Consider the following 21521-nt stretch of genomic DNA (forward strand, 5'->3'; position numbering starts at 1 on the left):
GATTTTTATTTTTTGGGGAAATACATACCTGTAATTTATGAACTTCCGCCAAGGCAAAGAGAATTTCACATTGATCTAAAGCAGAACAGAATCATTTTTTCTGAAAGATATTAATAGGTGTACTGAAAAAAAAAGATGGAAAAGAGTAGGGTTCCATGGTTGTGAAGCAATGGGTTAAACAAAATTAGGTAGATTTCTTTATTGTAGGATTTCTCTAAACCTTTCATATATTAATTTAAATGGTGGACCTTCCAAAGGACAATATGTAGATGCAACATTTCAAAACTTATTTGACATCCTTTTAATGGAATAGCTGTTAATATTCTTCTGTGGAACACAGTCAAAGAAACACTGGGCTAGACTGCGGAAAAGACCTCAAAATATGTGCCCTCTCGGTTTTTCACTTTTCAGTTTGCTTTATTCGGATTGCTATACCTCAGTCTGAGCTGGAAAACAAATAATAGAGCCACACCAAAAATGTTGGAGAGGGAGGAGATAAAAACCCAGAAGGAGGTGTGTTTTTGTCTAAGTATGTGTGTGTTTGTGTGTATGTAATTATTTCCAAACTAAATATTATCACCTTCTTTGGTGTGGGACTATCTATATTTTTTGTTTTTTTTAATCCTACTCTAATATTTTAGATAGAACTAACTAACTCTTAGAATAAGTCATCTTTGAGGAAAAGATAATAGTATGAATAATTTTTTCCAGAATATTTATGGTTATCAACAGCAGTTGTTTTTCACTCTAAAAAGCACCATAGATTTAATTTTAACATAGATTTAATTTTTAAAAGTCTCTATGGGTGACTATATTTTTAAGTTGGTCAGTAAACTTGACTTTTATATGGAGTAAATATATAGCAAAGGTTAAAAAGGAAAGTAAAATTCCTATATTAGGGCATCAAAGATGTACTTTTACTTTTTTTTATTATGATTATGATAGTTAACAACCTTGTGAAATTACAGTTGTACATTATTGTTAGTCATGTAGGTATACCACTTCACCCTTTGTGCCCTCCCCCCATCCCCTCTTTACCCTGGTAACCACCGATCAGTTCTCTTTGTCTATATGTTAACTACCACCAGTGGAGTCATACAGAGTTCGTCTTTCTCTGTCTGGCTTATTTCACTCAACATAATGCCCTCAAGGTCCATCCATGTTGTTGTGAATGGGACGACTTTGTCCTTTTTTGTGGCTGAGTAGTATTCCATTGTATATATATACCATATCTTCTTTATCCAATCATCAGTTGCTGGGCACTTAGGTTGGTTCCATGTCTTGGCTATTGTGAATAATGCTGTGATGAACATAGGGGTGCATGGGACTTTTGGAATTGCTGGTTTCATGTTCTTAGGATAGATACCCAGTAATGGGATGGCTGGGTCATAAGGTATTTCTATTTTTAACTTTTTGAGAAATCTCCATACTGTTTTCCATAGTGGCTGCACCACTTTGCATTCCCACCAACAGTGTTTGAGGGTTCCCTTTTCTCCACAGCCTCTCCAACATTTGTCACTCTTGGTTTTGGATATTTTTGCCATTCTAACAGGTGTAAGGTGATATGTTGGTGTAGTTTTGATTTGCATTTCCCTGATGATTAGTGATGATGAGCATCTTTTCATGTGTCTATTGGCCATCTGTATATCTTCTTTGGAAAAATGTCTGTTCATGTCCCCTGCCCATTTTTTGATCGGATTGTTTGATTTTCTGTTGTTGAGCTGTCTGAATTCTTTATATATTATGGAGATTAACCCTTTGTTGGATAAATAACTTGTAAATATTTTTTCCCAATTAATGGGCTGTTTTTTTGTTTCAATCTGTTTTCCCTTGTCTTGAAGAAGCTCTTTAGTTTGATGAAGTCCCATTTGTTTATTCTTTCTATTGTTTCCCTCATCTGAGGGGTTATGGTGTCCGAAAAGATTCTTTTGAAACTGATGTCAAAGAGTGTACTGCCTATATTCTCTTCTAGAAGACTTATTGTTTCAGGCCTAATCTTTAAGTCTTTGATCCACTTTGAGTTTATTTTTGTGAATGGTGAAAAAGAATGGTCAATTTTCATTCTTTTACATGTGGCTGTCCAGTTTTCCCAGCACCATTTGTTGAAGAGACTTTCTTTTCTCCATTGTAGGCCCTCAGCTCCTTTGTCAAAGATTAGCTGTCCATAGATGTGTGGTTTTATTTCTGGGCTTTCAATTCTGTTCCTTTGATCTGTGCACCTGTTTTTGTACCAGTACCATGCTATTTTGATTACTGTAGCTTTGTAGTATGCTTTGAAGTCAGGGATTGTGATGCCTCCAGCTTTGTTCTTCTTTCTCAGGATTGCTTTAGCAATTTGGGGTCTTTTGTTGCTGCATATGAATTTTAGGATTCTTTATTCAATTTCTGTAAAGAATGTCATTGGGATTCTGATTGGGATACCGTTGAATCTGTAGATTGCTTTAGGTACTATGGACATTTTAACTATGTTTATTCTTCCAGTCCATGTGCATGGAATGTCTTTCCATCTCTTTATGTCGTCATCGATTTCTTTCAAGAAAGTCTTGTAGTTTTCGTTGTATAGATCTTTCACTTCCTTGGTTAAATTTATCCCAAGGTATTTTATTCTTTTTGTTGTGATCATGAATGGGATTGACTTCTTGAGTTCTTTTTCTGTTGGTTCATTGTTAGTGCATAGAAATGCTACTGGTTTATGTATGTTGATTTTATACCCTGCTACTTTGCTGTAGCTGTTGATTGTTTCTAATAGGTTTTCTATGGATTCTTTGGGGTTTTCTATATATAAGATCATGTTGTCTGCAAACAGCAAGAGTTTTACTTCTTCGTTGCCTATTTGGATTCCTTTTATTTCTTTTTCCTGCCGAATTGCTCTGGCCAACACCTCCAGTACTATGTTGAATAAGAGTGGTGAAAATGGGCACCCTTGTCTTGTTCCTGTTCTCAGAGGGATGGGTTTCAGTTTTTGTCTGTTGAATATGATGTACTTTTACTTTTAACTTGTCATCAGTTAGGTTTGTACTGTTGCACTTTTGCTGTATCTTTTGAAACATAATTGTCTTACCCACAGTTGTTGGCACAGGTGTATGTTTTGTTTCCACTCTAAACTTAAACATGATAAGGTCAAATATGAAATAACTCATTCATTATTCTGCTATGTGCAAAACCTACTGTATGGGTATTAATAGTTTAGTATGAATTTTTTTCACTTTCTAAGTGTTCATGAAAATGTAAAATCCTTAAGTTGAATTCTTAACATATTTCAGGAATATGTATTCCTTCCTGGGTATCATTTGGGGAGAGCATCACACAGTTAGTGGTAATTACATACAAGATGAATATCTAGAGAGGTGTCCATAGGAATGGGAATGATATCAGGAGTAGGAAGGATGGAAGCGGTGGAATCTGCAGCCTTGGCGCACTTGTCTCTGGTTTATCATTTCTTTTTACTTCTTATGACACTAGTACTTGTCGATTCAAATATGACAATAGTCCCCACTTTGTTTCCCCGTATCTGTCTGACTCTTTTCCAGTTCAGTTTTGCAAGCGTGATCTTGATCAACTTAAAGCACACTGTCATAGACTTTGCCAAAAATGCTCTAAGCTGCCTCTGTGCTGCTCATTCACTTCTCTCCTGCTGGCCCGTGTCCCACCCTCATGTCCCATTATTTGTCAGAATGTATTTTATGCTTCTGCCAATCTGGCCTGTTCATTCTTCCCTAGACATGCTTCCCAATCATGCGACATTGTCTGGTGCTGTCCCTCCCTCGGGAAACTAAAAGGAGTTTATTTGGTGTCACTCCAGAGGCTATAACTGAGATTCCAGTGTAGAAGTTTTGGCCAAATTGTATAAAGGAGTTCTCTAAGGGTTATTTGTATTACTATGTGCCAGGCTCTGTCCTAAATGCTTTACGGTTATAGTCTCTTTAATTCTTACAGCATTCCTATAGATTGAATTCCACTCTAAGCTCCAGGTTTCAGAGGAGAAAATCCAAGGATCAGAGAAGTTAAAGAAATTGCCCAAGGCTGCACAGCTAGTGAGTGGCAGGGCTTGGATTCAGGTCCAAGTGTGCCCAATTCCAAAGTCCATGGTATATTATGTTGCCTCCTGGCAGAATGGGCTCTCACAGGTAGAGACTTTTCTGTCCCAGGAGGTATTCAAGGATCCACTGGAAATCCATCTCTCAAAGATCAGGTGAGCAATTGGATTAGGTGACTTTTAAAATTTTCTTGATGTTAATAAAATGAGAAGTCATCTTTTGAACCATGGTGTATTGCAAATTCCTGTGATTAAAATATACTGTTGTGGGGCTGGCCTGGTGGCATAGTGGTTAAGTTCACATGCTCCACTTTGGCAGCCCAGGGTTCACGTATTCAGATCCCAGGCACAGACCTACAAAACTGCTAATCAAGCCATGCTCTGGTGGCATCCCATATACAAAATAGAGGAAGATTGGCATGGATGTTAGCTCAGCGAGAATCTTTATCAAGCAAAAAGAGGAAAAGATTGATAACAGAAGTTAGCTCAGGGCCAATCTTCCTCACACACACACATAAAAAAAAACAGTATTGCTGAGGTCACCTTGTACCAGGGTGGGCTGGCTGGGTGGGGATAGAGCACTTGGGCCTGATGAAGGAGGGGCAGGCCTTCGCCCAGTGCCTGCCAGCTCAGCGAGGAGCTCTGCAACTGCAGGCCACCATGTCCTCCAGAGGCCTATGAACAGACCTGTCCATATGGACTCCTGAGAAGATCCAGACCCTTAGAGCGTGCCATTCCTGGACTGCTTGGTCAAGAATGCTTTAGCCTAGCTAACACTGGGAATAATCTTCTTGAGCCTAAAGAGAGTAAACTAGGGAAGCAGGTGTTACTATCCTCCAGAAAGTGGTATTGGCCTGGTCTGCTGGCAGGGAGAACCGCCCTGAGGAAGACAAGTGGGGAGAAGCCCCCTTCACACAAGCCAGGAATCCTTAGTTGGGATGAATGGAAGCAAAAGGCAACAATGGGAAAGCCAGGCCACTGGGTACCCTTGGTCTGTTGGTGCCATCTGATATTTTTCTAGCCTTTGCAGCTCCCTGTGATCTAGGGAAAAAAAAGTTAAGAGAAATTGTCAAAAGATTATGAAGCTGAGATGGAAAGGCACTTGATTCACAAGAATAGTATAACCCAGTGGCCGAGAAGCCTGCGAAAAGATGCTCAACCCCATTAGTCATCAGGGAATGCAAATTAAAACCATAATGAAATGCCACTACCCACCCACCACAATGGAAACATTGAAAGGACTGACAGTACCAAGTGTCGGTGAGGACGTGGAGCAATTTTTCTCTCACACACTGCTGGGGGGAGTGTAAAATGTTTGGTCACTTTGGAAAACTTTGGCAGTGTTACTAAAGCTAACCTTACATATATTCTCTGACTGAGCAATCCTCCTAGCTGTCTACCCAAGACAAATGAAGTTATATGTCCATGAAAAGACAAATCCAAGAATTTTTTTTAACTTTTAAAAGCCTTTATTTTTTAGAGCAGTTTTAGGTTTACAATAAAATTGAGAGGAAGATACAGAGATTTCCTATATACTCCCTGTTCCCGCACATGTGTAGCTTCCCACTGTCAACATCGTCACCAGAATGGTACATTTTTTACCAAGGATAAACCTACATTAGCACATCATAGTCACCAAAAGTCCATAGTTTCTCTTAAGGTTTACTCTTGGTGTTGTACATTCTATACATTTGGACAAATGTATAATGACATGCATCCATCATTATAAAATCATACAGAGGATTTAACTGTCCTAAAATTTCTCTGTGCTCTGCCTGTCCATCCCTCCCACTGCCACCAGCAGCCACTGATCTTTTCATTGTCTCCATAGTCTTACCTTTTCCAGAATGTCATACAGTTGGACTCGTACAGTAAGTAGCCTTCTCAGATTGCCTTCTTTCACTTAGTGATATGCTTTTAAGCTTCCTCCATGTTGTTTCGTGGTTTGATAGCTCATTTCTTTTAAGCACAAGAAATCTTGATATCAGTTCTATTTATAATAGCTAAAAGCTGGAAACAATTCAATAAGAGATAAATTCAATATAATATTGTTGAGATATTTGAAAATTAATTATTGATACATGTAAACATGGATGAATCTCCACAAACATTACGTTGAAAAAAGGAAGCTAGACATAAAAGGACATACGGTATTTCATTTATATGAAGTTTAAGAATAGGCAAAACTAGTCTATGGTGATAGAAATTAGAACAGTGGTTACCTAGAAGCTATGGTTACCTCTAAGCATGAGGGAACTTTTTAGGCAAAGGTCCTATATCTTAATCTGTATGGTGGTTACATGTATAACCAGGTAGTATATAGATATATAAAAATTTAATTAACTATACACTTAAGATTTGTGCAATTTACTGTATATAAACTACCTATAAATGTATTGGCTATATATAAATTATGTATACTGGATATATGTATTATACTTCAACACCTCAATAGAAAAAAGCGTTAGTGGGGAAGCATGTATTATCTTCCAAGATATGCCTCCCTTCTCAAATATTATATTGATCAGAAACAAGATAATTACCATGCAGTTACCTTAGACAATAGATTACATTAAGAATTTTCTACTATAAGATGAAGAAAAATATTAGAAAATTCTTGTGGGATGTATCCTACAGATGATTGCAGAAAATATATTTCAGCCTTTTTTAAGAATCCTTTCCAGAAGTTCTTAATTTAAAGTTTATGTGTGGTCCCACAGCAGTACTATATTTTATAACATGGAAAAGTGTCTAATAAGCACTAGTATTTTTTTTAGCCTTCCTTTAGAAACTCTCAATTGAGTGAACAGATAATGAATGAATAAATGAATAATGCGGCTTGCTTTAGACACTTAACTGGGCACGAGTGGCCTCAGGAACTAGGAGAGATCAATAGCAGAGGTAGGATTTTCTCACCGTGGGCTCCAGTTAAAATTCCGATATAGAGACCTTTCCCTAATTTCTCTTTTATGCTTAATCTCATTAGAGTCCTTAGGTTTCACTGCAAGCTCCATGATGAAATTTAGAACACGAAGAGTGAAGGATAAAATTTCTAATCTCCTATCAGTTCTCAGGTATTTGAGAATTTCCAAATTAAGTTAATAGCTAAACAGATGTACGTTATGAGACTTATAAACTTTCAGTCTTCCAGATTGTTCTTTTCATTTTCTGTCAACAACCATAGTGCCTTCGTTATATTTTTAAGGTTGAAGTCCAGAGTTGAACTATTGCATAGTAACTGACAGACTGTTCTATTTGAACCCCCAAAGCCTATATGTGGCAAACTAAAAGGAAATGAATTAAACTTTAATTATATTTTTTTTGTTGTTTAAGAGGAGAAATTATAATTCCTCCTTAATTTTTAAATTAGATTTTGGCCTAATGGACTCCATTATTAAATTTTAAATAAAAATAAAGGGCAGTTCACCTTCAAATAACCAAAACAATAGAATCCAGCTTATGGCTAATCAAGTATTCTACTTTCTCCTTCCCCCATTCTCTCTCCTTCTGGACATCAACTATTCATTTTGACATTTCACTGAAAGACTAACAGTGAAGAGAAAGCAAATATAAGGCATACCAGTCAATTAAAAAATTAATTACTATGACATTTTGGTGAATAATAAGATAATTTAATTAGTTTGTTAATAGACATTGGTATCATGTCTATGATCAAACATTGTTAAGTACCTACTTAGCCATAATTAACTATTTGAGTCTAGTGTGTTTTTCTAATTATATTGCCAATTGGAATTTGTATATGTTGCCAAAGAGGCAATTCTTAGTTTAGTTGTTATCAGTGAGGGAGAAAGGGCTAATGTACATGACTGATAAGAACAGCCAGATTTGGACCAAGGCTTCTCAACCTCCGCATTATTGATGATGGGGCTAGATAATTCTTTGTTTTGGGAAGCTATCTTGTTCATTGTAGGATATTTAGCAGTATCCCTGGCCTCTATCTACTAGATTCCAATAGTATACCTCTCTTCAAGTTATAACAAACAAAATGTCTCCAGATGTTGCGAAATGTCCCCTGACGGGCAGAGTCAACCCCAGTTGAGAATCACTGATATATACCCATAAGAGGTCCTGCTTTTCTGCTTTCCGCTGGTAAATCTAGTAAATTTCTATAAGCATAAATAGTTTAGAGGTAATCCTTCAATGTTGAATGTTGAAGAATCATTCTTATCTTTTTTCATCCTTGTATTTTTAATCATTTCTATAGTCAGTGATACTATTCTGACAGCTCTTTATTCTACTCATTAATTTGTCATCTTTTCTGTCTAGTGTAATTATAATCAGAAATATGAATTCAATTATAGAAAACATGATTCTTAATGGAACGTAAAAAAGTCATATAACATACCTAGATTGTTATTTCAGTTTGATTTACCCATAAATAGCATAACGTTTAGCTGTTAGGAAGAAAGATTTAGAAAGTAATAAACTGCTATTATGGCTGCAATATGTCATTCTTAGGAATTAATAAAATATATTTATGTTCTAAGGAAATTAAAATACATATGGGAAATATTTCTTTTAATATCTCTTTCCAGATCAAAATTTTTTGACGTGGATGACAATACAGCATCCACAGAAATTGATTTGTATAGATGATCTATGGTCTTATTTGCATTTTGCCCCAAAAGTGTTGTGCCAGAATAGAGTCATAAATAAAATCTACACAAAGGTCATATAGCAGAAGTGTAGGAGACAACGTCTCATGGATCCATTTGCTAGAAACAGCTTTCATTTACAATTAATAAAAGGAGAATACCAAGGAAGGAAAAAGTACCATTTTGTAAAAAAAATTTGTTCAGCATTTAGCTACACATTTAAAACTGGCATTTGCTGCTTTATTTAAAAGAAATAATTAGCAATCTAGATGCTGAGTTATTAAATGATGTGTGAATGACTCCAGTTATAACATTTGGAAATGCTTTACAATTTTCCCATTTATTTCTTTGTATCTTTCCAACACCACAGAGGACTTTTACAAAACAACTCATGTGCTAGTTGTCTAATATCTTAGCAAATATCCCTAATAAAAGAACGGAAGTGCATTTATCAGTGATTGCTTAATAAAGACCTTTGTTTGTTTCCAAAGTTGTAATATCAATTAAATACTCGTTTTAGTGGTTTTTAGTTACCTCGCTTACCTCAATATACCAGACGAATGTGATTTAATTTTTCAACAGTAGAGTCTGTGTTGTAGTGAAATGCTCCCCAACCAGCCACTATTTATTGAGTATCTGCGATGCACCTTGTTCTTGGGAATCTGCCAAGTGCTGTCCAGGAATACAGCGGCAGCACCAGGGGTAGTAGCGGGAACAATGGGACATTTATAGAACTTTTCTTATATGCCAGACATCGTCTTAAGCACTTTACCTTCCTATCTTATTTAATATTCTCCACAACGCTAACCACAGGTGAGTTTTTTGATCCTTCTTCCCCTTTTTTTAATATATGGAGAAACTAAGACTTCTGAATAGTTAGAAAGCTTGTTCAAGCTTTCAGTGTAACATATGTAATTAGTGGCAAAGGTGGGATTTGAACACAGGTTTGAGGGACTTCAAAGCGATCTCCTTAATCATTAGTCTGGACCCTAGAATCTAAACCCTCACCATACTTAAAATCTAATTGACCTATTTAGGAAACTCTCATTCAACCAGAATTCAGCTGGTTAAAATTTAGTTAATTAGAATTTGTTTCCATCGTCATGTAGAATGACAACTTTTATAATGTTCTGGAATCACCACAAAATTCTGAGGTCTTCATAATCTTTATTTTGGTAGGGAATGTTACTATATCAGAATCTTCCCTTCAATGGTGTATCTATTAGCAAGGTTTTAGAGCTAACATCTAATATTTTACTAGATTCCATATGTATCCTAATATCTGAGTATCTTTATTGGTATCCAATATTTAAATCAGGTTGCAATATTTTACATATTAGCATTCTCCTTAGCCAAATACTCTTATTGCTACTGATTTCTCAAATGTTTTCCAGGGCACAGACTTTTTTTAATGTTATGCTTGATTACACATTAAAGCAATTTCCAGTTAATCATTTTCACTACTTAACACAACTCACTACCTTATTGTTTCTATTAAAAACATCCACAATACATTTTTTCAAAACTTAAAAAAAAAGCTTTGTTCATGTATTCTTTATAATAGTGAGAAGAAGGTATGTGGAGCTGACGATTTGACAATACTTCAATGATATGTTCATCAATGGACATGACCTTACGTTCAAACTCTTATTTAATCCTCACAACAAGCAGATAAGATAATGTAGGTGATTGTTATTATCTACTCCACCCCTTCCCCTTCTAAGAGGAAAGTAAGTCGTAGGCTATTTTATATTTTTACATTTGTTTATAAATTTATTTACTTATTTCCATTTATTTATTTATTTATTTATTTATTTATATATATATATATATATATATTTTTAAAGATTTTATTATTTCCTTTTTCTCCCCAAAGCCCCCCGGTACATAGTTGTATATTCTTCGTTGTGGGTTCTTCTAGTTGTGGCACATGGGACGCTGCCCCAGCGTGGTCTGACGAGCAGTGCCATGTCCGCGCCCAGGATTCGAACCAACGAAACACTGGGCCGCCTGCAGCAGAGCGTGCGAACTTAACCACTCGGCCACGGGGCCAGCCCCTTTATTTATTTATATTTATATGAAGTTATACATTTGTTTTTCATGTTTATTATATTTATTTATATTTATATTAAGTGTTTTATATTTAGGTGATAGATGTTTGGTGAACAGGTTCTTCAAGTGTAAGTTTCCACCTTCAGTGGTTTATTATGATATCTCTCTGCCTTTAATGAGTTAAGATTAAATAGGTTTCTGAATGCCGTGATTGAATATTACATTTAGTTTTGCTTTTTGTTTTTTGGGGTTTTTTTCTGTCTTCAAGTCATCTTTGTTTTTTTTTTATTTTATTTTATTTTTTTGATTGCAGTAACTTTGGATTATAACAATATATAGCTTTCAGATGTACATTGTAATGTATTTTGAATTCTGTGTAGATTATATCATGTTCACCACCCAAAAACTAACTAGAGTCCATCCCCTCACGTGTCAGCCTAATCACTTGCCCTTTTGCCCTTCCCCCGCCTTCCCCTATGGTAACCACCAATCCAATCTCCATTGCTATGTGTTTCTTTCTCGTTGTTTTTATCTTCTACTTATGAGTGAGATCATGTGGTATTTGACTTTCTCACTCTGACTTATTTCACTCAACATAACACCCTCAAGGTCCATCCATGTTGTCACAGATGGCCGAATTTCATCATTTCTCATGGCTGAGTAGTATTCCATTGTGTAGAAATACCACATCTTCTTTATCCATTCGTCCCTTGATGGGCACCTAGGTTGCTTCCAAGTCTTCGCTATTGTGTATAACGCTGCAATGAACAGAGGGGTGCATGTATCTTTATACCTTTGTGTTTTCAAGTTCTTTGGATGAATACCCAGCAGTGGGATAGCATTTAGTTTTTAAACTTGTAGAAGACAATGTCTCCATTGTAAAAGTCAGAATTTTCTCTTGCTCTGTAAAGAGGAGGAGAGTCATTTTTCTCTGTGGAAATTGTTTTATCAGAGCAAATTTTGCATCTTAGCAAAGTATCTCAGGCCGTTTCCCTAACCTGGAGGTTAAAAGCCACGGCCTCCAAGGCTCGTGCCTGTAGCTACTGTCAGGGAAGCCCGAGCTGCAGCCCGGCCCTGCTTCTACCTGGCCTAACAGGCTGTGCCTCCTGATGCAAGGCATGCAAGCTCCCTAAGCCTCAGTTTCCTTCTCTTTAAGAATAGAACTAGCGGTGGAAACTATCCTATGGAATCATTCTGACGTTCACTTAGATAACAAATGCAGAGTTTTATCACAAGCCTAGTGCATGATCAAGCTCTCAGTCAGTGTTGAATTAGCATCATCATCATCATCATGATGAAAACTTTTTGTCCAGATGCTCCTCTAGGGCTTACCTGCAGGTGTATAGAGAAGAAGGGGGAAGAAGCAAAAGAAGTGGGAACCAATAATCCCAAGGATGCTGGAATTGTAAAGGAATCGAGACAGGGAGGGCTGGTGGGAATTAGCAAGGAGAGTGAGTGACCTGGGCTGTTCCACATGTTGCATTCATGATGTTCACGGGTCCCAGACACTGTCGCCTTTGTGGACCCCTTTTTTCATGAAAAAAATGCTTAAAGTTATATTTTATGACAGTGTTGATTTAAAGATGAATACATTAATATGATATACAGATATAGACTTTTCTTTGCCTGAAAAGTTCATTTTTTTCTTCTAATTTTAAAGGAAATTCAAACATTTTCCTTGGCCCCTAAAAGTACTGTTTGCCATAGGCGTGGTTCCCACTGTGCCTAATAAAGAAGTCGGCTCTACTCTTGCACTTCTCTCTGAAGGATCTGTAACAGAGACATCCATTTCAGGATCAATGCCCGGGCTGAACACATTCTTTCAAGTCTTGATAAGTGCCCTTGACTTAAATACTTAGTCTTTTGCAGTTTCTTCAAGTTCTGTGTGAGGGACAGAGCAGTCCTTTAACAGTGTTCTTCAAGAGCTCATGACGCACCAAGGGGAGTGAAATGTGATTTCCACGAGCAGCTTGCACACCCGGACATTCTGAAAGCAGAGGCCTCCTCCGTGGCCAGTAAGCATTCACATACATTGAAGGCTTGGGGAGTTTTGTTTAGCATTCAGTTTTCTTAAAAAGCAGTCATCGCTGAGAGGGGTGTGTTCATTAATTCATGACTTATTTAAGAGCTTATATAAATTATCTTTCTGAGTTGGTGAAAAAGAGTGATGTTAAACACTCACCTCATGAGTTAATGTAACTTATGGTCAGATAAATTACCGTTTAAATAAAAACTTTTGTTAAGCACATCTGTTCTCCATGTTTCTCCAAGTCACATCTGCTTCCTTTACAAGAAGAAACAAACTTTTACTACCGTCAGCGCAGCAGCGCCAATACAATGTGGAAGAGAATTGATCTTCCTGGCTTCTGATAGCATCCAGAGGTTTCCCTGAGCACAGTCTTCTGCTGTATACACTCATTTTTGTTTGAAGTTTATGTTTTGGCATTCTAAGAACTAATCTTCTGATTTCTGAACTGGACAAGGAAATAGAAAAGAACCCTGGGAGGTTTTTTCATAAAATATTCTGTTAGAGTAACCAGATATCAAATGTGACATTTGAAACTTTGAGGGGGGTTGTGGCTAAAAAAGAAGCAGATAAAGGGAGTCTCTTTTTGATAACTTCAATTCCTAACGCTCACTTCTTTGCAGGCTTTAATTGCTCCAGAGGGTCCTTGGTCTTTTCTCTTTCTTTCTCCGTGTTCTTCCCCATTTCTTAAATCCACACTAACTCTAGCAAAGAAAGGTACATGCCAGGGTAGTGAGGATGGTGGTGAGAGAGGGGGGCAGATCTTAGGTACCAGGTTAGGCATTTTTATAAGTCCTCCTTCCACTACCAAACCAAGTCTAGAACATGATTTAATTTTAAGAAGACACTTTGACTTCATCAAACAATAGATTTTGGCTCTGTATGAGACAAGTTAAAGCAAATGATTCCTCTGGGCCAGTGGTTCTTAACCTTTTGGAGGAAGCAATGTACACTTTTGAATATCTGATGAAAATTTTGATGCCTTGTCTCAAGAAGTAATGTATAATTGCACCCAATGCTGTATGCAATTTCAGAGTTATGAAAAAAACCCAAATAAAAAATTCATATCCTAGTAACCCACAATCTGAAGCAGAGTATTACTAGCAGCAACAAGCATAATAAAGATAGTTTCATCTCTGGTATAAATATACATGATTGCTATTCAATTTACTGAGCACCTACTTTGTCCTGGCAACTGAACTAAGTGTTTATATATATATTATTTCATTCATAGTTTTATGTGTGTGTGCGTGTGTGTGAAGAAGATTGCCCTTGAGCTAACATCTATTGCCAATCTTCCTCTTTTTTTTTTCCTCCAAAGACCCAGTATATAGTTGTAGATACTAGTTATAAGTCATTCTAATTCTCCCATGTGGGCTGCTGCCACAGCATGGCCTGATGAACAGTGTGTAGGTCCACATCCAGGATCTGAACCGACAAACCCCAGGCTGGTGAAGCAGAGTGTGCAAACTTAGCCACTCGGCCACTGGGCCGGCCCCTCATTCATAGTTTTAATGATAAAAAAATTAGTGTCTATGTAACAATATTACATTTTGGAATTATGTGTGGTCTTTCACCTCTAGTAAAACAGAGAATCAGCAATTATTATAGTTCTCAAAGCAAAATGCCACTAAATCTAATATTGCACTAGAAATAAACATCTGTGAGGAGCTACCTAGCCATTGCTTTCTTCTCACAGGCTCTGAAGGTGGTTATGAGTTGGACATAATCGTGGTCCCGAAAACACAGGGAAATTTAAAATTATGTCATTTGGGCTATTTATAATGTCCTCATTAGTCAAGGCCATTGATGGGCTCTCTTTCAGCAGGCTATAACAAATTGTTTTTTGTTCAAAGAAAGGTTGGCCCAATGGCTCAATTAGGTAATGCTGAGAAAATTTCCACATGCGTTTGACCAACTGTAGCATTTCCTTCCATAAGCATGTGTTGGAGAAGCGAGAGTAAGGGATGGGGTATTCCTGGCAGATGTTTTTACCGATTGCAGAACCACAAGCTGGTTTGACGTATGTTCCCTGAAGGCAGAATTAGGACACTTTACTGCCTGACATATTTAACTTCTTTTGAAAATGCTGCTAATTTGTCTTTTTTTTCTTTTTTCACCCACATCCTTTTTTTAAGCAGGACTAATGAGTTTAAAACATTGAGCATGACCTCACTCTTCAAAGCAGCTCAGGCCTCTCCACCCCAGTGGCCCTCCAACTCTTTAGGACCTCATTCTTTAGCAATGTGGTACAGACTCTCACTGACTTTTCTGGGTTTTTACCTCCTCCACTTTCCCTCTCCCCACCTCCTGCGTGCTTGAGGATGATCTTTCCAGACCTAATGATTTGGAAAATAAATATCGCATGTGGGATTCTTGACCTGATAGGTTATTTTAAAATTAAATTCCTGATAGAGTTAAGAGACACAGATTTCAAAGGTTTAAGAAATGCCAAGGAGGTGAAAGTTTTCTTTAAGTGAAATAGCCTCTCTTAAGTACTTAGATCAAAATATTATTTGTGCTGCCTGGATTTGAGTCACAACTGCCACTTCCTTGTTGGCGACCTTGGGGAAGATTCTCATCTGTCAGATGGGGATGTAATAGCACTGACCCCATAGGGTGGTTTTAAGAAAATACTGAGTTAATGTTGTGAAAATCTTGGAATAGTGCCTGGGCACAAGCAGAGCTCAATATACAGGTTTGCAAAATATAAATAAATAGATAGATAAATAAAATATGTCTTCAGGTTGGTATAAAAGGAAAGTATAGAACAGGATTTATTTTTTCTATTGAGGTCTAATAACCTGAATTGGAGAGTTTAAATTGCTTATATTTAAGTTTAGATTTAATAGAATGTAAACATGTGAGGGGCTTTGCAGAACAAACTACTTGTGCTAAATTATACTATAAATTTTGTAGTGAATGTGACAAAACAAAAATTCCAGAATTGGGTGTACAATTTGTCCTGAACGTGTGTTTTAATTTTGATAGTTGTGTGATTAATTTTGTATGGCATCTTACTAGCTATCTCAATGAGAGACTAAATATTCAAGAATATTCAACAAAAAGAGGGGAAGTATCTTTGCCAAACACAGGGACTTCTTTCATAGATATTATCTGGTGGATTCCATTAAAGGTAAAGAGATCAATGTTCCCTGTGCCACTTTTATAAATGAGCAGCAAAGGACAAAGATGGTACCTGTGTGTCATCAGGCACAAGGTATAACGATAGCATAATTTAATTTTTCAGTATGTATAATCTCTTTAAAAAAAGGACTATCATTTTTACAGCCATCACTTCAGATGACAATAAACTCATCTATACATGATAATACTCTAAATGAGAAAACAAATCCCATTCTATATATTGGTATCATAATTTTAACCAAAACTGCTAAACTCTCTCCCACTCTTTTGTTTGTTTGTTTGTTTTTTGAGAAAGATTGGCTCTGAGCTAACATCTGTTCCCATCTTCCTCCACTTTATATGTGGGACACCTGCCATAGCATGGCTTGACAAGCAGTGGGTAGGTCTGCCCTGGGATCCAAACCAGCAAACCCCAGGTCGCTGAAGTGGAATGCACAAATTTAACCACTACACCACCGGCCCCCTCTCCTACTTTTTAAAATCAGAATTTATTCCAAATGACTTTTGGATATTTCCCAAATGTCAATACATCTTCACCAATTAGAGATTTATCACTTTTGAGCATATTTAAAATGCATAGTATCTAACATCTTTTCGGTACCTATTGTGTGTGAGGTCTTTTTTTAATTGTTTTACACTCATTACCTCAGTTCTCAAAACAAAACTCTTACGAAGTAACTACTTTGACATTGTCCAATAATTTCACAGACGGAGAAATGAAGGGACAGAGAACATGCTCGTGGTCACATAACTTATAAGTAGCATAGTCCATTTTTGAACACAGGTAGCCTGGTTTCAGAGCTCTGATGCTTACACACTATGCTCTTAGCTTTACCTTCCACTCTGAAACTAGATTGCTGAAATAAGTATATGCTTTCCAAAAGGCTTTAGTCCTGAAAGTTAATTTATAGGTTATTGTTTGGAACTTGTAGTCAATTTTTTTTCTACGGAAGAAAATTGACAAGTGAGGTTAGATTACAAGGAACCTGCAAAAATCCTCTTAACAGATAATATCATTAATATAGTGGAAGAGTCCTGCAGAGAGGGCAAGGATGCCAGGGAGCCCTGAAACAGTTACGTGTGGGGAAAGGATTCCAGTGCCAAAGCTGTTAATGGGGAAGATGCCAGCAGAGGGGGATATGAGTAGCTGGGTGTGTCTCTAACTGTAGGATTGACCAATAGCTCTGTGGGCTGCACTTGTATTCATTTAAAGGCCGCTTGTGAATCTTGTGTTCCATGGCACACTAAACTTTAGAGTTGGGGGCATCTTGGATGCCCAGGCTCTCACCCTACATATGAATAGAACTCAGTAACTTGCCAAGGTCTATCCCTAATAATTTACCAAAGTTCATTGCCAGTAAGTGGCAGAATGAGGATGAGAAACTATGGGCTGGTTATCAAACCTCCTGGCAGTTAGTAGTTGTGCCTCGTGTAGAAGAGCTATTGGAATCCAGACCCAGACGTGTTTCCTGAGTTCCTTGAGCCAGGTCTACATACTTAAGAAAGTCTCTAATGCAAAATACTAGTTCTAAATGTGTAAAATGAATGATTGATTGCAAATTTGCTGAATACTCTCCTTGACCAGAAAGAGGCCCCTGTCTTTTCTTTAGAGTATGTATCCTGCTATGTCATACCCTTATTTGTTAAGTCTTAGTGGCATCTGCTTAATATAACAAAATTAAGAAACTGTCAAGAAAATATCTTTGATGAAAGGAAGGCATTATCTTTAGGGGTAGTTATAAATCATCATTTAAAGAAATCCTCTTCGAGTGGTGTCTCCAAGGATGAGACTGACTTTGGTAATCTGCGAATCTTCAATAGCCGATCAACAAATACATTTGTCTGTGTCAATACTGGCACAGAATGAAAAAATAATGATTCATGTAAAGCCCCAAAAATAGCATGCACTGCCTGGGACTCTCTGGCATCCTCTTTCCCGTGCTGAGTCCACCTGTGATCACACTAACCCCTTGGCCTGGCCCGTAGCCCTCCCTGCCAACTGGCCACATGCCGCTGATGAACAGCCTCTCACCCCTTTCATAACCAGAGCACAAATATTAGATGAATTTCCTTTGAACCTTGCTTCCTCTTGGCTCTTAACACAGTCTAGCTCCTTAGAAGAAAGACTTCACGTTCTGGGAGCCACAGATTCCCTTATTAATCATCGCCTTTTTTTTTTTCCTGGATAAGCAAATATGAAAAGAATTTTTACACATCTCCAAGGTATTTGATGCATCGTATCATGATTGGAAACAATGTCCCATTTCTTAAATATTTAATTAGAATCTGTCATTTCAATATGTGGAATATTAACTATCCAGCCCTTAAAAGGAGTCCTAAGGTTTCTCTGTATAACAATCATATTAATGATAATAAACCACGGTCATTTTCTATTCAATGCTTCTTCCGAGAACCTATTTCCTGAGACTGCTTCATGTGTAACTGACCAGACAGCAGCCAATTCATATTTAAATAACTCAACTTAATAAAATAATATATGTTCCATGTTAGAAGGAAGCATTCCGGAATATTATATTCTTTTTAACACCATTATCCAGTTAGAACACTTTTAACCATAATGATAATAATTTCCAGCTGTCCTAAATCCTAAAAGTAAAGCGCCAAGCCCCCCAACTATATTTTGTTACTGAAACATGTGTAAACAATTATGAATATCTAAACCACACTGGCACTCGTTTTCAAACTCTCTCCAAAACCGTAGGGAAAAAAATTGTCTCTCATAAGTATGTTGATAGATACATCCTACTTCAAAAGTTGCTTTGGCAGGCCCATAGAATAAAGATTTCACTTTTTATTGGGTATAATAAAAATGGTATAAATTTTAAATCTCACATTCAAAGAAGAGTAAAAGACATCTCTGCAATTCTCCCTTCTGATTCTAAAACTCAGCTATTTCAAACCTGCTCTGAGGATTCGTGAGTGGAGAGTGATTGTCACTTTTCAGTAAGATCCCCATTGTTGGGAGATCAAAGAGGGCCTCTGACTGAATCAAAAGTTTGTGTTTGTCTCTTTGTGTTTTGTTTTGCTCTTTCAAAAGAACCAGACAGAAGTGCACGAATTCACGAGGCCAAGTACATGGATTCATCATGACAAGGAAGGATTTGAGGGAATATCCATGGTTAAATCTTGAAATGTTTAGTTTAAATGTATTTTTTAAACAAACCTATTTCTTATTTTCCACCAGAAGAATCACTCACAACATCATTCAAATCTTATGTTAGACAGAGCGGATTCCCCTCCCCATTCATATGATATTGTTCAAGATGGTGAAATCTTGAAATTGTGGGTCTCTTTGTTATAAATTAGTTCCTGGAGCTTACTTTCTGTCTCTCAGCTACCTCTCTGCCTCTCTCTCTCTCTCTCTCTTTTTCATTCTCTCTCTTTGTCTCTCTCTCTCTTACTCACACATGCACATGCATGCATGGGTTTGCTCGTGTGTGTGCGCATAGTAGGTTTCTCTAGGTCAAATCCTAGGTCTTTGATCACCTCACTTAGCACATGCCTAGAAAACTCTTAATTAATATTTGTAAAATTAAATGATACTTCCAAGCCAGATACAATATTAAATATATACTCTGTTTTTAAAAAGTTATTATGCTCTGGGTCATATGAATAAGATGTCCTTTCCGAAATGTTAAAATGCATCATTTCATTTGCAGCAGAACAGTGTTGGCATTCTTCCTGTCCCTGAAGCCTACTGAAGAATATAACTTTCTAAATTCTTCATGTTTCAGTGAAAAGAAGGCCTCCTTAGACTCAGACTTTCACATACTCAGCAGCAAGAGAGATATGAGGGGACTGAGAGAGAGAAGAGGTGACCTTTGGGGAACCTATTGCTCATGAAGGGAGGCCACCAACTTCCCTCCACTCCCAGCGGGGGAGGGATTTCTCCTCTCTGAGATAATCACCTGTAAAGTTGGGAGATGATTTTAAGAAGGAGGGAAAGGTACTTGTTTATCTGGTTGGATGTCTGCTCAGTTACAGGGTTTGCCGAATGGCCTTGCACTCCTAGAGGGAGAAAGAGCCTTGTGAGATACTGCAGTTGCTGAGGGTCACCAGGCTCAGAAGGGGCAAGGACCTAGAAGTACATCTACACCTAGAGGTGTATCTCAGGACCTGGAGATGTATCTGTCCTAAGGCACAGGCCCCAGTGTTGAAGCTGTAGGGAGCAGAAGAAACTAGGTTCTGTAGGTTTATCAGGGACCCGGGGGGACAAAAAGGTACCTGAGGCTATAAATCAGGATCAGCTGGAAGAGGTACCTGAGACTCTCAGTGCTTCAGGCAGCTGCTTTGTCATCAGAGCTTATTTGAGGCTTCCCCATCCACATCGAGTGTAGACAGTGAGCTCGATCAACGGTGATGACCACCGAAAGGAGGTTTCTTTTCCCCTTTCCTTCATCCTGACTCAATTCAAGAGAAGTGAATTTAAGGAACCTCTAAGAGAACAGATACCATTCATTATCTCCAATCTTCTGGTATTAGTTTTCTATTTCTGTGTAGTACATTTCCACAAATTTAGCAGTTTAAATAACATCCATTGATTAGTTCACAGTTTAGTAGCTCAGAAATCCAGGGATGGTGTGACTGGGTTCCCTGCTCAGCGGCTCAAGATGTTGGTCAGGTTGACTTCTTGGCTGGAGGCTCCAGGGAAGAATTGGCTTCCCAATTCATTCAGGTTATTGCAGCATTCAGTTACTTGCAGCTGTAGGACTGAAGTTCCTGTTTCCTTGCTGGCTGTCAGCCAAACTGCTCTCAGCTCCCAAATTCCTGTGTTCCTTGCCACGGAGCTCCCTCCATCTCCTCAGCCAGCACTGGAGAATCTCCCACTCCTTGAATCCCTCTTGGATTTGTCTCTCTCTGTCTTCCTTGTCTCTGCTCTCTAGACCCAGATTTAATCTCCTAATTTAAGGTCAACTGATTTGGAACCTCAGCTACATTTGCAAAATCCCTCTACAACAACACTTAGATTAGTGTTTGCTTCAATAACTGGAGGAACATGCTTATATACCAGGGGCCAGGAACTGTTAAGAGCCATCTTAGAATTAAACCCATCGTAAGCTGTAGGAGCTACAGATCTAACCTTCCCTGGGGAAAGCTTTGGGTCCAAGGTGAAATTAAAGTTTTGTGAGTAGGCCTAAATCTTTATAATGAAAATGAGACTTTTTATAACTGGCAATGACAAAGGTATAGTGATACAGGGCTTTAATATCCTTAAGGGCACCAGGCCCATTAAGACAGAGGGTAGGTTGGTTAATGAAGCGTGTTAGTTATAGTTATCAGAAAAAATAAAATTATTTCTTATTTATACCTTACAGGTTGAAACTCCTCAATGGGAACTATCATACATGATTGGAATAAGCTCATGCAGTAGAGCAGTAATCATAATAAATGTCTGTGTGCCACATTGTGTTCTTGGCACATTTTATCACTTTAATATGCATGACAACTGTATGTCATGGGCATGACCATCACAGCAACAAGGGACTTAAGTTCAGCTCTGTCTGGTTTTAAAGCATGTGATATTAATTGTAATACAATTAGCTGCTCTTAAACTACTCAGGTATTTTTACCCCAGATTAAAAATGAGGAAACCTGCTCAATCCTGAAGTAAAATTCCTATTAT

The 21521-nt window shown here is 37.6% G+C and overlaps 1 protein-coding gene across 7 annotated transcripts in view; it reads left to right on the forward strand.

Moving 5' to 3' along the window:
* The window catches only part of CPED1 (cadherin like and PC-esterase domain containing 1), a 272369-nt gene that overhangs the window by 140896 nt on the left and 109952 nt on the right, over positions 1-21521 (forward strand). The gene's annotated exons all lie outside the window — the stretch shown is intronic.

This window comes from Equus przewalskii, chromosome 4 (assembly GCF_037783145.1).
Source record: "Equus przewalskii isolate Varuska chromosome 4, EquPr2, whole genome shotgun sequence".
Classification (NCBI taxonomy): domain Eukaryota; kingdom Metazoa; phylum Chordata; class Mammalia; order Perissodactyla; family Equidae; genus Equus; species Equus przewalskii.